General features: G+C 37.7%; 1 pseudogene; it reads right to left on the bottom strand.

Annotated features, from left to right (window-relative positions):
- Positions 1-276: 276 nt before the first annotated feature.
- On the bottom strand, positions 277-376 carry LOC138826583 (U6 spliceosomal RNA; annotated as a pseudogene).
- Between the last annotated feature and the right edge of the window lie 14,186 nt (positions 377-14,562).

The following is a 14,562-nucleotide window of genomic DNA, read 5'->3' as shown; positions in this document are numbered from 1 at the left end:
AAATGTGTCCTTTCAGATTACATTCTATATAGAAAAAGTTTAAGATTCCTTTCTTCCGAGGTCCTTATATTATTTTATTTCTTTGGGATAAAAAGATAATGTTATCTAATTTCAAGTTTTGTAAAGGTTATGCTATGTAAGGGCCTTTTGAAGGTGAAGATTTAATACACTGATGTCAAACTAACCTGTAATTCTATGAATTACAGGTTTTGTTACACTTGTATTTTTGTAAACATCTTTTAAAAACTGTTTTTCATTTCCTGCATTTGAAGAATGAAAAATATGGAATACTTCACAAATTTTCATACCATCCTTGTGCAAGTGCCATGTTAACTTCTGTATTGTTGTAATTTGGGTAGACCTGCTGCTGAAGCATGGAGTATCCTCTTAATTTAAGTAGTTAATGATGCAATCTTTATACAGGCATATATCCTTGGTTGCCTATTTGTAACAAGGAACCTTTATTGTTCCTAAATATGCGATTGATCTTATTTCTCTAAATTTCTGTGTATAGTGGCAAAAACTTATATTGTTTAGTCGATTGCTCACATTTGCAATTTTTTGTCAATGGCTTTTTTGTCGTTTTCATTTTAAATTTGATCATATTTTGAAGCCTTTATAGCTAAGTCCAAAGGTGATGGCTTTTCAAGTACTTATTTATCAACTGATTTAGCTTTGTGGAGCTAATGGATTCAAAGTAAGCCTTGCTTAAGAGCTACTTCTAAACTTCTGCAGCTTAAAATTTCCTAAATGAGGTCTTAGTGGTACAAATGTCTTCCTTACCCTTCACCCTTCTTCCATGTAGGAACAGACCAACCAGAATATCTTACCCTGACAGCATAGATTGTCTTACTGGAACAAAACTAATCTTAGATACAAGGGTTCATAGAAAGATGAACACTGCAGACCGAATTATTCAGAATAGAAGGTATTTTATCAAAATATAATTGTTTATTATACCTATCATTTCAAAACTAGCTAAAGCCAAGAATGTGAAAAAATTGTTCATATGCATGTTTACCTAATATCCTGGCCTGTCTACCATCCAACCAGGCAGGAACTTACACTACTGACTTTCTTTCACCAAATATTTCCATACCTCCTGGAGAAATCCATATGTTTCTCCTCGATATTAGGCCTTAAATTGGTAATGTTTTAATCAAAGTGTTTCCTCTTGCCTCCAGTCTGTAAATTTACAAATGGTAAAGTTTTAGGTCTAACTCTACCAAATACTGAGGTAGAGATAATGGAATAATACTTTAAAGCAGAGTTGCCTTTGATACCCTAACCACAACAGAACAATTGCTAACAGAAAGTAATTGAAGACCCATCTTAATTTCTCACTTTCTATAATATTTCAGTGCCCCAATTCCTTGCAGGAATTAGCAGTAAGCAATTGTGAAATGTAAAGCAACTTAAAATGAAAGATGAGATCCCAAAATATGAGAGAAAGTACTGTAGTTCAAACTTTCAATTTACAGATGACCAGCCTATATGAGTAAACAAAATCACAAATGTCACAAGATTATTTTTAATACGCCTCTCCTAATGATGAATGAAAGATTTCAGTCCAGCATAATTAGGACAAAAAATAATTCCTGGAATGATAGATCCATAATTGTTCTACCAAGGCTAGGAAAACGACTTAGAGGTCAAATATAATTTTGAAAAACATTAAGTGAGAAGACCCTTAGTACTTCAAAACACTGGTACTTCAGTAAAACTTGGTTCTGTAGTCTAAAAATGTTGTCATTCTCAAACCAATGATAACCTACATTTAATCTCTTGAAAGTATATAACGTTTCAAATAAACTTTTAAAAATCATATTCACCAAAATAACACTTGACAAGTAGATGATAGTGACATTAAAAGTTTTTCAAGTGTAGGAATCAAGTTACAATAGAGTTGATTTATTTACCCAGCACTAATGCCAAATAAGTTCAACCATTCATTAAAGTGTAGAAATAGTATCTTGCACAATTTGCGTTGTTCAGTAGGTGCCTTCCAGAAATGTGTTAAATCGATCAGCCTCCCATAATTCAAACCCAAATATTAGCTAATAAACTAAATTTCATCACATAAGAATGTACATTTTAAAAAGTTACTAATAGTTGCCTTATCATGTGTTGCCTTATCATAATTTCCCTATCTTTCTAACATAGTAAGAAATATGACTTTAAGTCTTGATTATGGGTACTGATCCGAGATGTGACAAACATAAAATTTGTCTTCTATTTCTATCATATTCCTCTACAGTAATAAATTTTAGTTTTCTTCTTTGTCCAAAACTTATAGGTAGTAGAAAATATCGTCCCATGTAAAATAAAATAATGACACACCAATGTACAAAGCCATTTATAAAAACTGGTAGTTAGTTATAAATTCTAAGTGATTTTTAAACCTTCTTGTTGACTAAAGATTAATCTTCAAAAAAGATGAGAATAAAATCATGTCTAGGTGCTTCACGTCTCCAGTCTTACAAATTGTTATTGCAGATGAATGAATTATGGAAATATAAGCTGACATCAGTTCAAGTATATGCAGGATTGAAACTCCATGGAATGTATATAAAACTTTCAAACTATTAACCGACAGTTTAACAGAATGACTATCAGGAAGTTGAAACCAGAAAGGAATAATAGTAAAGACATAAAATGAATGAAAAACGGAACAAGGGGCAAGTACAGCTAGAATACTCAATGTACAAATGTAATAAAGGAAGTGGTAAATCTAAAATAAATCTTGGAGAAAGGGTTGGTTGAGAATGATAGAAGGAGTGCCTCTGATCCAGGAGCATTGGACAATTAGGTGGACATATTTAATTGCAACACACTTGCGCAACCTTTTGAAATTCAGTTAAAAACACAACTACAAACAAAAACACAAAAATCACAACCAAACAGCAATCTCTAGAAAGTATGTATATGAGCTCACAAAATTTTAAGCAGTTAATGAAGGGCAGTCATGGGCAAACAAACAAAGATATCCAAAGATGGCAGTTTGGGGTAGGGGAGAATTTTGAACAGATTTGAATAGATTCTCAAAGGTTATAAATCACCTACATCGACTGCAAATATTTTCTTCTGTGAGAATTCCTTTTTTTTGGGGGGGGCGGTCATGGGGCCTAAACTCTGGGCCTGGGCGCTGTCCCTCAGCTATTCAGCTCAAGGCTAGCGCTCTACAATTTGAGCCACAGCTCCACTTCTGGCTTTTTTTCTTTTTGCTTCTGTGATGCTGAGGAATCGAACCCAGGGCCTGAGGCATGCAAGGCAAGCGCTCTACCACTGAGCCACTTTCTCAGCCCCCATTCTGTGAGTATTCTTTGTCTGAAATGGTTACTCCAGTCCTGAGCCACACTTCATAGCTGGTGAAGATAGAATGGAAGAAACAAGATCAAGAACCCATTACACCACTGGAGAGATAACAGTCCTCTATGGTTTTTCTCATCTTTCTTCACTACTCTTTTCTCATACTTTTAATAAAGTCAAGTGATTTTGAATTACATCTTTCCTTCTTTATGAGAGAATTACTGTTTGGTAATTAAATGTCAATTCACAAATTTTGATGTCTTTTTTTTACGAACTTTGAATTTAAATTCCACTACAACCTTGTATGCGCACAGTGAGAATATATTTCCTGGGTAAGGACAATTCTCAAGGGAACCTACAGGATTTACAGCAAGGTTTGTGAGGCTTGTTTGTTTAGTGTGAAAATGAGCCATATTCACCCACATTGCTCCCTCCCAGCTAAGTCTCCACGGATTTCTTTGCATGAAAGCCTATTTTCACAGACAATTTTAAATATCCTTAATAGGCTAAGTTGTTAAAAAGTTTGAACAATTAAAATTTACCTGTCATAAATTTTAAAGCTCTTTTGAAATTCATTTATCAGAATTGTGAATTCACCAATCATAATCCCACCTTTACCATCAAAAAGAGTTAAGATGTTGTTTTCATGATATAGTGTCCATGAAAGTACTGTTTTCCAGTGGCAAATGAAATCCAAGATATGGAATGAGAGATATTAATTTGCGGTTGTTGTTTTTGATGTACTATGTGATTTCTATTTTCCTTGAGATTTTCCCCTATGGTTTATCCCCTGCTGTGTTTCATTTTGGTACCCTGTGTATTGTGTATACATTTTCATTAATTAGGGAAGGGAACAGGAACAAAAAAATGGCGAGACAAAGGACAAAGAGCAAACCAATGCAATAGCAATTCACACAACACAATAAGTTGGAAATGTACATTACAACTTTTGTGAGAAAAATGAGAGAGGGGATAGCAAGTTTGAAAAGTTATGTATTCAGTACCTTACAATGGCTGTAACCCCAGTGCACATAACTTTCACATTAAAATTAAATTTAAAAGTTTAGCTGATGAAATAAAATTTCACTGTTTTGGTATAGTAAATATTATTCTTTATATAGTAACTTTTTAAAAATCAGTATTATTTGGCATCTAAATTGAATTAATTACCTCTTCTTTATCAGAGGGTCACCAACTTGAATATCCAACTAGACAATTTTTTACAATATACTTGCCAATATTTTAAAAAAAATTAAATTTACTACTTTCTTATACTAACACAGAAAACAGATTAATTCTATGGAAACCCATAACTTTTAAAAGTGAATAAGTTGTTAAGAGGACAGAATGTATTTGTTCTTCAAAATTCTTATGACTAATAACTACTCATTTTAAAATTCTGAACATTCCATACCTGAGAGATTCAAAATATACCTGTTTGCATGTTATGTAATTCTGCAATAGATGCATTTTCCAATGGGGTGTTACAGACTGAGAAGTGAACAGAAAAAGAGCCACATTCTGATATGGGATAAAACTATGAAGCATGTTATAATTAATTCTTCAAGAGTAAGCAGTTGTTTATCAGATTAAGCTATTATTTCAGGACCATCAATCACAAGATTTATGCCATAAAGTCATCCTAGCCCACCAGTTTCCAATTTGTAGGGTGCACCTCAAAATTCCCTTAATTCACATCAAGAATTCCTTATCTCCATTGTGAAAATACACTGCATCTCTGCTAATGTGATGCCCTCCGTGTTCTGGAAAGAACACCACTATAAACTGGGTTGCATCATTTTTCCTCCACTGGTATTCTTGCAAATATTATTTATATTTATACTTTTTAACTATCATAGATAATCAGGATGTTAAGCTTGGAAGATTACAGTTCAAAGCCTGTGAAATCTCAGGGTCTATGTTGAAGGGGCAGAATGATGCAGGCTCCGGCCTCAGGATTATCTGAGGACTGTGTTTAAGTATTAGGAAAGCTCTTGGTATGCCTGGCTAGAGAGGAAAAATGTTCTCTCTCCCTATCTCAAAACATGTCACAGACTCCTGGGAGCTGAGGAAGTAGCTCTTCTGCTTGCTTAAGCATAGTTGAACAGCTGGTCAAGCATTTTCCTGCGATTGGAGAAGTGGTTTGAGCTTGCTCTAAAATAGTTTAGATAAATAGTATACCAAGACATGGCTGAGAAGGTGGCCCAGTGGTAGAGCGCTTGCCTTGCATGCATGAGGACCTGAGTTCCATTCCTCAGCACCACATTAGCAAAAAGAGAAAAGCCAGAAGTGATGATGTCTCTCAAGTGGTAGAGCTCTAGCCTTGAGTTGAAGAGCTGAGAGACAGCACCCAGGCCCAGAGTTAAGGCCCCATGACCCCCCCAAAAATAATAATATACCAAGGCATTGTCTCATAGGTCAAGTAAAAATGTATCTGTTGAAATTTTTGTGTCAATGTCTTCTGACCAAATCTTGGCAAAGATCATGCTTGCTTGTCTTTAAATACCCACTAACAATAAAGCACAGCATGCAGTGGCAATTTCTGTTTGCACTCTGCATCCCCTGTGTCCTGGTGATTTCGTTACACTTACCCAGGGACCCCAAGGCACTAGACATTACAATTGGCACCCAAACAGGGACCCTTCATTGTTGAATTCAGGAAGGGATATTCAGGTAAGTACTTTTAATTACAGGGTGATGGGACAAGTTAAATCTACTCCATACTTACCTATGCTTAAACATTTACTTGCTGCTTATGGTCTAAATATTTCTTCTTCTGACATAGAAATGTGTATTAATGTAGTTAGGGAATGGAATCCTTGGTTCCCCGATGAAGGAACATTCGATGTTGATGATTGGAAACGAGTAAAGAATAACGTAGAAAGAGCTGTTCGAGAAGGGGAAAAGATTCCTATTAGATTTTGGTACATTTGGGCTATTTTACATACCCTTTTTAAAGCTTTGAATGAGAAAAGATTAATAGCAGACTTAAAGAAAGAGGCCACCCCTTTTATTGTAGATTTACAATTGGACTCTGAGGTTAAGGATGCAATAGATAAGAATGCATTGCAATTAACAGAAAAAAAAACAAGAGGTAAAAAAGGCTGAACAGGAGCAAACGGAAAGTGTAAACAAAATGTCTGAGCAAATAGAATTGATATTATTAAAATTACAACATATGGGGTTGGAAATTAGCAGAGTGAAAGCAGAACTTGAGAAAGTGAAAGTAAAGCAGCCTTTGGCTCATTCACTGGCCAAAGCAATTTTTACATCATTCCCTCACAAAACAGAGGGCTCAGACAGTGACTTTGATGATGAAATGCCTATTTTTTCTTATCCTGTAATTCAACCACCCCCTATGAATGGTATATCTCAACCAGCCAGATATTAAGTTGCTGCTGTTGATGATATTGGTAAACTTAAGAAGGCAGTGATGTTATATGGTCCGTGTAAGGTCCACTCCAGGATGGCCAGCAGACTCCACACTCCTCACAGCAAAGTCTCCACCCAGTACCTGCGTTACCTAGGCAACTGGGACACCTGGAAGAGGTCACATCTGCATCCGCTGAGGTCACATCTGAATTTGATGTGGCCGCACCTTTCTCTGCCCATACCCTAGATAAGGCCTAACCCAGGCCCAGAGGTTCTCTCTTGCTGCTCTTTTCTAGCTCTCTGTGCTCTCTTGCTGCTCTTTTCTAGCTCTCTGCTCTCTCCCAGCTCTTTTATAGCTCTCTGCTCTCTCGCTGCTCTTTTCTAACTCTCTCTCTTCTCTCTCTTTCCTCTCTTTCTTTCCTCTCTCTTTCCCAGCTCTCTATTTCCTAGCCCTTCCCCAGCCACGTGGAGTGCCAACCTTGCCTGGTCCCAGCAGGTTTATTGAATAAACCTACCCCTTACCTGAATACCACATGTGTGGTGCTGTTCTTACTCAGCTACCTTTTTTTAAAAACCTAACATAAATGGTGCCATGACTTGGATAAAGGGCTTAAAGTCAGGATAGCTGGGATTTCTCTTTTTTTCCCTATTTTTTCTTGTTCTGTTTGTTTTTTCCCTTTTTGCTCTGAGGAATACCCACAATTCTGATGGCCTTTTGTGAACCCAACTGTCTGCTGCGGACAGAGCTCATTGATACCATTGCTGGCCTTCATAATCCACGCCCACACCACTTCTCTACTCTGGTGAGTGAAGCTACTCTATGGTTCTCTGTTGCTCTTTCTAGAGGGCTCTGGGGAATGTTGGGATGCCACTTCCGCCTCGTCAGCTCTCCTTCACTCACCAGACTGACTCTCCAACTCATTTAATGGGGTGCTGCGAATCATGCTTGAGCCGTGAAACCCCTTTGAAATGTCTCCTGCGCTCCCTGGAAAGCCAGAGTGCTCATTTTTATGCCATTCTCAGATGTAGACAGTTTTTGCTACTGCAATGGTAAATGGTCAGAAGTCTGTTTTCTTTCGGGCTCTCTTTGTTCTCTCTCTGCCATTCATGTCCAACTTTCCCTATCTCTCCCTGTCTTTTTTCCATATTTGGGCTTGTGCCCTGAAGAGTGTGATGCAGGCTGGGTCCCAAGGACCCCCTCTAGGTTCTCTTTCAAAGGCTAGCCAATTGTAGTCTTGGTCTATTTGTTCAGAGTGTCTTTGCATTTTGTTTTCAGAAATTTGCCATCTTGAGTTCACCATCTTGGCCACATGGTGACTTAAGGGTTTGGCCCTATCTGGCCCTTAACCTTCCACCAAACTTACTACTCCATCCATTTATTCTAAGGTGCCTTGCTAACAAGTTGCTCTCTTCACAGGCCCTGGTAACTGAGGCCCAAGTATGTGATGTGCTTTGTTAGCAAAGATGTTTAAACATTGTTGTTAAAATTTTACGTTTTGAGTTTTGCCTTTTTTGTTTTGTGTTGTGTACTGGGCATATCTGTGCTGAAATTCTCATCACATCTAATGAGTTTTGTCATTTCAGAATATTTGTCTGTCAATTCTTGATAAGAACCAGGTCAGTTCTACTTATTCTACTTGATCTCCTTGTTGCTTTAATTGAAAATAATAAAGGGCTTTTGTGGCATAGATCGCAGTTCAAAGTCAGCCCCGGCTGAAAAATCCCTAAGACTCCATCTCCCAACTAACCTGCAAAGAGCCCGGCTGGAAGCATGGCTCAAGACTCTTATATCTAAGCAGCCAAACACTGGAAGTGATATTGTAACTCAAAGTGGTAGAGCACTAGCCTTGAGCAGAAGTGCTCAGGGACCGTGTCCAGGCCTTGTGTTCAAGCTTCCTTGAATACCAACTGGGGCAAGCCATCCCATCAATGAGCACCTGGTCTGGGGAACAAGGGAACATGGAGAGGAGTAAGAGGAGATGTCACATCAGCTACTTTGTGCCTGCCCTTTCAAAATTTACCAGAGCCAGGAGGTTAGTGGAAGTAAGAAGCCTGCCCATCCAATGTCTATAACTGTCTACCTATTAACTAAACAGGAATTTATATTCTTGCCTTTGTCACCTGACTTCTCTACCTAGCCGCCAGATGTCAGAAGTATCTAGGGACATTTCTACATTTTCAGCCCCAAGTCCTTCCTCTTGCCATTTATTTGCTCTGCAGTGTTTTTTTCCAGCCCCTCAATGCTCATCAGACTTCTCCAGACTTCATCTAAGGACTCATGCCACCAAGGTACCACTGCTGCTCACTGCCTTCTCTGGGAGGGGACCAAATTCCAGCCTTTTTACCCCTATTGTCGATGCCCCCTTGTCAGCAGGAAGTAGCCAGAGAGAATCCACGCCCTATTTTATGATTATTAATAGGCTGGAATATAAGGTCCACTCCAGGATGGTAAGCAGACTCCACCCTCCTCACAGCAAAGTCTCCAACCAGTACCTGCGTTACCTAGGCAACTGGGACACCTGGAAGAGGTCACATCTGCATCCGCTGAGGTCACATCTGAATTTGATGTGGCCACACCTTTCTCCGCCCATACCCTAGATAATGCCTAGCCCAGACCCAGAGGTGCTCTCTCCCTGTTGTTTTCTAGCTCTCTCTGTTCTCTTGCTGCTCTTTTCTAGCTCTCTGCTCTCTCGCTGCTCTTTTCTAGCTCTCTCTCTTCTCTCTCTTTCCTCTCTCTTTCCCAGCTCTCTCTTTCCTAGACTTTTCCCAGCCACGTGGAGTTCCAACCTTGCCTGGTCCCAGCAGGTCTACTGAATAAAATTACCCCTTGCCTGAATACCACGTATGTGGTGCTGTTCTTACTCGGCTTCCTCTTTTTAAAAACCTAACACTCCTCAGTCTCATTATGTTAAGGAATTGCTTAATGGGCTTGCCTGTCATTACAATAATTTTGCTCCTGAGGATTGGAAGATGCTTTGTAGAGCCTTGCTTAAGAAACCGAAATACCTACAATGGCAAATGTGGTTTACTGAGTTATGTACAAAAAGGGCTAAACAAAATGCACAGAGCAGTAATCCACACCTGCAGATCATAACCTTTCCCATGTTAAGTGGAACAGAACAATATGCGGATGCTCATATGTAAGTGAACTCTCCTGAACAGATCCATGAGGAGTTAAGAGACATAGGTATTGAGGCATGGGAAAGAATTCGACCAGTGGGAGAGCATTATGGCTCTTGGACTAAAGAAATTCAAAAACCTAATCAACCCTATGTTGAATTTTTATCACTATTGACATTGACCTTGGAATGTACTGTTGTGGTAGAGGCTGCAGGGCAACAACTGCTGCACATGTTGGCTTATGAGAATGCTAATGAGGACTGTAGACGGGCCCTATTGCGTATTAAAGAATCTGGGGATGTGAATACATATTTAAGGGACTGCAAAGACATTACATCTGAATCCAGGTGTATGCAGGTATTTGCTGAATCTATGGCCACTAACCTGGCATGCTTGCAAACATAACCCTCTAATCTAAAGTGTTTTGGATATTGTCAAAAAGGCTACTGACCTTAACAAGAGAGGACCGGGAATTTGCCCTAAATGTAAAAAAGGGAAGCACTGGGCAAGGGATTATTGATCAAAAATAGACAATAAAGGAATTCCTATAAAAGATGCTTACCCTATGCAGGGAAAGTCTCCATCGGGACAGCCCCAGGGCCCAGGATTAATAATCGAGGGCAACCAAACATCTTTTCCCTTGTTCCTGCCACAGCCCACAGCACCGCAGTGGACATACCAGCCTTAAAAGATTTTTATATTGAAAGGTGGTGATAAGCCACAAAAAAAATCCTACTGGAATTTATGGGCCTTTACCTGAAGGAACATTTGGCCTATTGGCCGGTAGATCCAGTCTTAATGCAAAAGGAGTTTTAGTATATTTAGGAATTATTGATGCTGACTATATTGGGGAAATAAAATTTTTAATGTCAGCTGCTGCACATATTTCCTTTAAAAAGGGAGAATGAATTGCTCAAATCTTATTGTTATCATATATATCTACTGGAAAGTCATTTACACTCCACATTGGGGGATTTGGAAGTACTAACCAACAAAATGTGTTTTGGACTACTCATATTACTAAAATGCAGCCTAAGATTAAGATTAATATTCAGGAAAAGATATTGACAGGACTAATAGATACTGGCTCAGATATTACAATTATTAAAACTCATGAATGGCCTAATCATTTATTATATAAAATAATCCCCTGTAATATTAAAGGAGTTAGCAATACTCCTGTAAATTTTAAAGGACAAACAGTGCCGTATGTTACTATTACTTCAGAAGACGGACAGACAGCTGTCCTTAAAACTTATATTATGGAAGTTCCAGTTAACATAATTGGTAGAGATGTACTGGAACAATGGGGAGCTCATATTCAATTTTAACATTTTTAGATGGAGTCCATAAAGATATTATGGAAATTTGAGGAACTTCTTTGGATTGAACAATGTCCTAGATCTAAGGAAAAATTAGAAACAGCTCATCAGTTAGTTGAAGAACAGTTAACCAAAGGACATATTGAGCCGTCTATGTCTGAGCCGTCTATGTCACCATGGAATTCTCCAATATTTGTTATTAAAAAGAAGTCAGGGAAATGAAGATTGCGGACTGATTTACGAGGAGGTAAGGCATCCATGTACCCTATGGGGGCTTTACAACCTGGTATACCATCGCCTGCGATGCTTCCTAAATATTGGCCAATAATAGTAATAGATTTACAAGATTGCTTTTTTTTTTTTTTTACCATTTCTGTACATGTAAAAGATTGTAAAAGATTTGCCTTTTCTTTACCACAAATAAATCATCAAGCCCCTCATCAGCGCTTCCAATGGAAGGTGTTGCCCCAAGGAATGATGAATTCTCCAACTATGTGTCAGATATATGTTGATGAGGCCTTAAAACCTGTTAGACAAAAATGGCCTCACATTTATATTTTTCATTATATGGATGATATTTTGTTTGGAGGACCAAATAACAGAATTAGAAATGGTGTTACAATGTTTACACTCTATATTTAAAGATTTTGGATTAATAATAGCACCTGAAAAAATACAAAAAGATACGGTGGTAAAATATTTAGGATATGTTGTTTGTAGACAAACAGTGACAACTCAAAAAATATCTTTACGACGTGATCAATTACATACGTTAAATGATTTTCAAAAGTTACTAGGAGATATTATTTGCATGCAACTGGCCTTAGGAATTCCTATTATCTATTACATAATTTGTTTCATTGTTACAAAGGGAGCCTGATTGACATAGCAAAAGAACTCTAACTAAGGAAGCTGAAAGAGAAATACAATTTGTAGAACAGAGAATAAAAAACTGTTTTTACATCGAGTAATGCTAATTCAACTCATAAATTTATATATTTTAGATACATGGAAATACCCAACAGGAATTATAAGACAAAATGAGCTACCATTAGAATGGATTTATACACGGCATAGATTTACAAAAAATATTATGACTTATGAACAACAGTTGGCAATTATTATTCAACAGGCCAGGCAACGGGTATTTATCCTATCGGTGCATGATTTATTTGAAATTATCTTTCCTTTGCCAAAAGACCAAGTAAAATATTTATTAAACCTGTCTGAAGTGCTACAAATAGCATTAGTAAATTTTACTGGGCAATTTTCCTATAATTTTTCCCAAAGGTAGATTGTGGGATTGCTTGGGTAAACAACAACTTATCATTAATAATATAATTTCCAAGGCCCCTATTTCAACTGCTCTTACTGTTTTTACAGATGGCTTCAAAACAAAAAGTGCTATTGGACAACAAATAAATATTGGGTACAAACAACTACTTAAGCATCAGTTCAACAAAATGAACTTTTTGCTATTATTAAGGTGTTACAAGATTTTGTGGGAGATGTTAATATTGTTACTGATTCTGCCTATGCTGTAGGAGTTGTGACTAATATAGTCACTGCAGTTACACATTCATCTAAGCCCCAGCTAAACCAATTATTTAAACAATTACAAGCTTTACTGCAACAACGTAATGCCAAAGTGTTTGTAACTCACATTAGAGCTCACTCTTCGGTACCTGGGTACCTTGTATATGGCAATAATCAGGTTGATAAATTAGTTTTGTTCTGCTAAACAGGATCATGCTCATTTACATACAAATGCTAGCCATTTACATATGCTTTATAAAATACCTTATTCTCAAGGTAAACAAATTATAAAAAGGTGTCCTATCTGCAGACCAATGCTTTGAGAGTTATACCTGCTGGAGTAAATCCTCAAGGATTACAACCTAACGAGCTCTGGCAAATGGATATAATCCATTTGTAAGCCTTTGGCTGTTTTTCCTTTGTACATGTTACAATAGATACGTATTCCAAATTTGTTTGGGCTTCTGCCCTTATGGGAGAAACTGTTAACCATGTAATAGAACACTTATTGGAAGATTTTGCCATTATGGGAGTGCCTGCTAAAATGAAGACTGACAATGGACCAGCCTATAAAATTATCAGATTTAAAAGATTTTGTGAACTTTATGATGTGGTACATATTACAGGAATAGAATATAACCCCCAAGGACAAGCCATTATTGAATGAGTTCATGGCACACTAAAACAACAAATGAAAAAAATTAAAAAGGAGGAAAAGGTTGGATGAAAGTATGGATATTTTGTGGTATTCCATGCAAAATCTTAAAATAATTTTACATCAAGCCCTTTACGTTCTTAATTTTTTAAACTAACCACAAGGAGATATTTTAACTAGAGCTGAGCGCCATTTTGAACAAATATCAGAAAAACCTTATTTAAATGCTCCCGTATGGATTAAGATTGCATTGGATGCAGAATGGCAACTAGGAACATTATTACATAAGGGGCGAGGATAGGGCTTTGTGTCTACACAGGATGGCAAACAATACTAGCTTCCTGCCTGATGGATACAGACATGGCCCAGTGAGGACAGCCCCATATCCTGCAAGGAATCGGCCACCAGTTGAGGAAAAAGAAATCCCCACTGCCCACCTGGGGGCAGGTTAAAAAGTTGACTGGAGAAGGACAAAAGATATTACAATGCAATGGTAAACGTGTCAAGGCTGAGAACTTGTTCCTGGCCATGTGTGCCCTGCTTATTGTAAACTCTGTCCATGCTAATGCTAATGTAAGTTATTGGGACTTGGTTCCTAACCCTCCTTTATTGGAACCTGTTGTCTGGGGAGACATGTATATAACCGTCTATACTGTTCCTGTTGTTTTATCTCCTCCTTGGAATAATTTCACATTTTGCAATAAAGATGATGGTACCTTTTTTAAATTTTACTTACTATACTCATTCCTTGCCTCTTTGTCTGGGGCCTTCTCCATGTTAATAATGAATAGGCAACATTGGGTTTTACCTGGGAAACGCACTTCCAATTCTAAAACACAGCTGCAGCAATTAACTACTTGGCCATTAATAGTAGCTGGGAAAGTGTCACTGATGGCGAGTTATCCTTACCCATGTGCCCTGATTTTACTTATATTGATTTAAAATATCAGCCTTTTGTGTGGCAAGAGTGTAGAGGAACATTTGGAAAAATGTTCAATAATTTTATTAATTGAGGACCTTTTGGACAGTTTATTAACACATGTTCAGAATGGAATATTACCAGATGTGATTTATCAAATGTTACTAGGATGCCGGAAGCCATTAATGGATTGCTTACTGGAGTTCTATTGATGGCCTGGGAAGATGGAGGCATTGCAGATGCTCTATGGGCTTTCATGGCTGCACCCACTGCTGTTCAGACTCATCTTTGGAAGGTCGCAGCGGCGCTGAATCCTGTGATGCTATCAA

The sequence above is a fragment of the Dipodomys merriami genome, unplaced genomic scaffold (genome assembly GCF_024711535.1).
Source record: "Dipodomys merriami isolate MVZ:Mamm:240054 unplaced genomic scaffold, mDipMer1.0.p SCAF_144, whole genome shotgun sequence".
NCBI lineage: Eukaryota > Metazoa > Chordata > Mammalia > Rodentia > Heteromyidae > Dipodomys > Dipodomys merriami.
The sequence above is the reverse complement of the archived record's forward strand: the minus strand, read 5'-3'. Positions and strand labels throughout refer to the sequence as shown.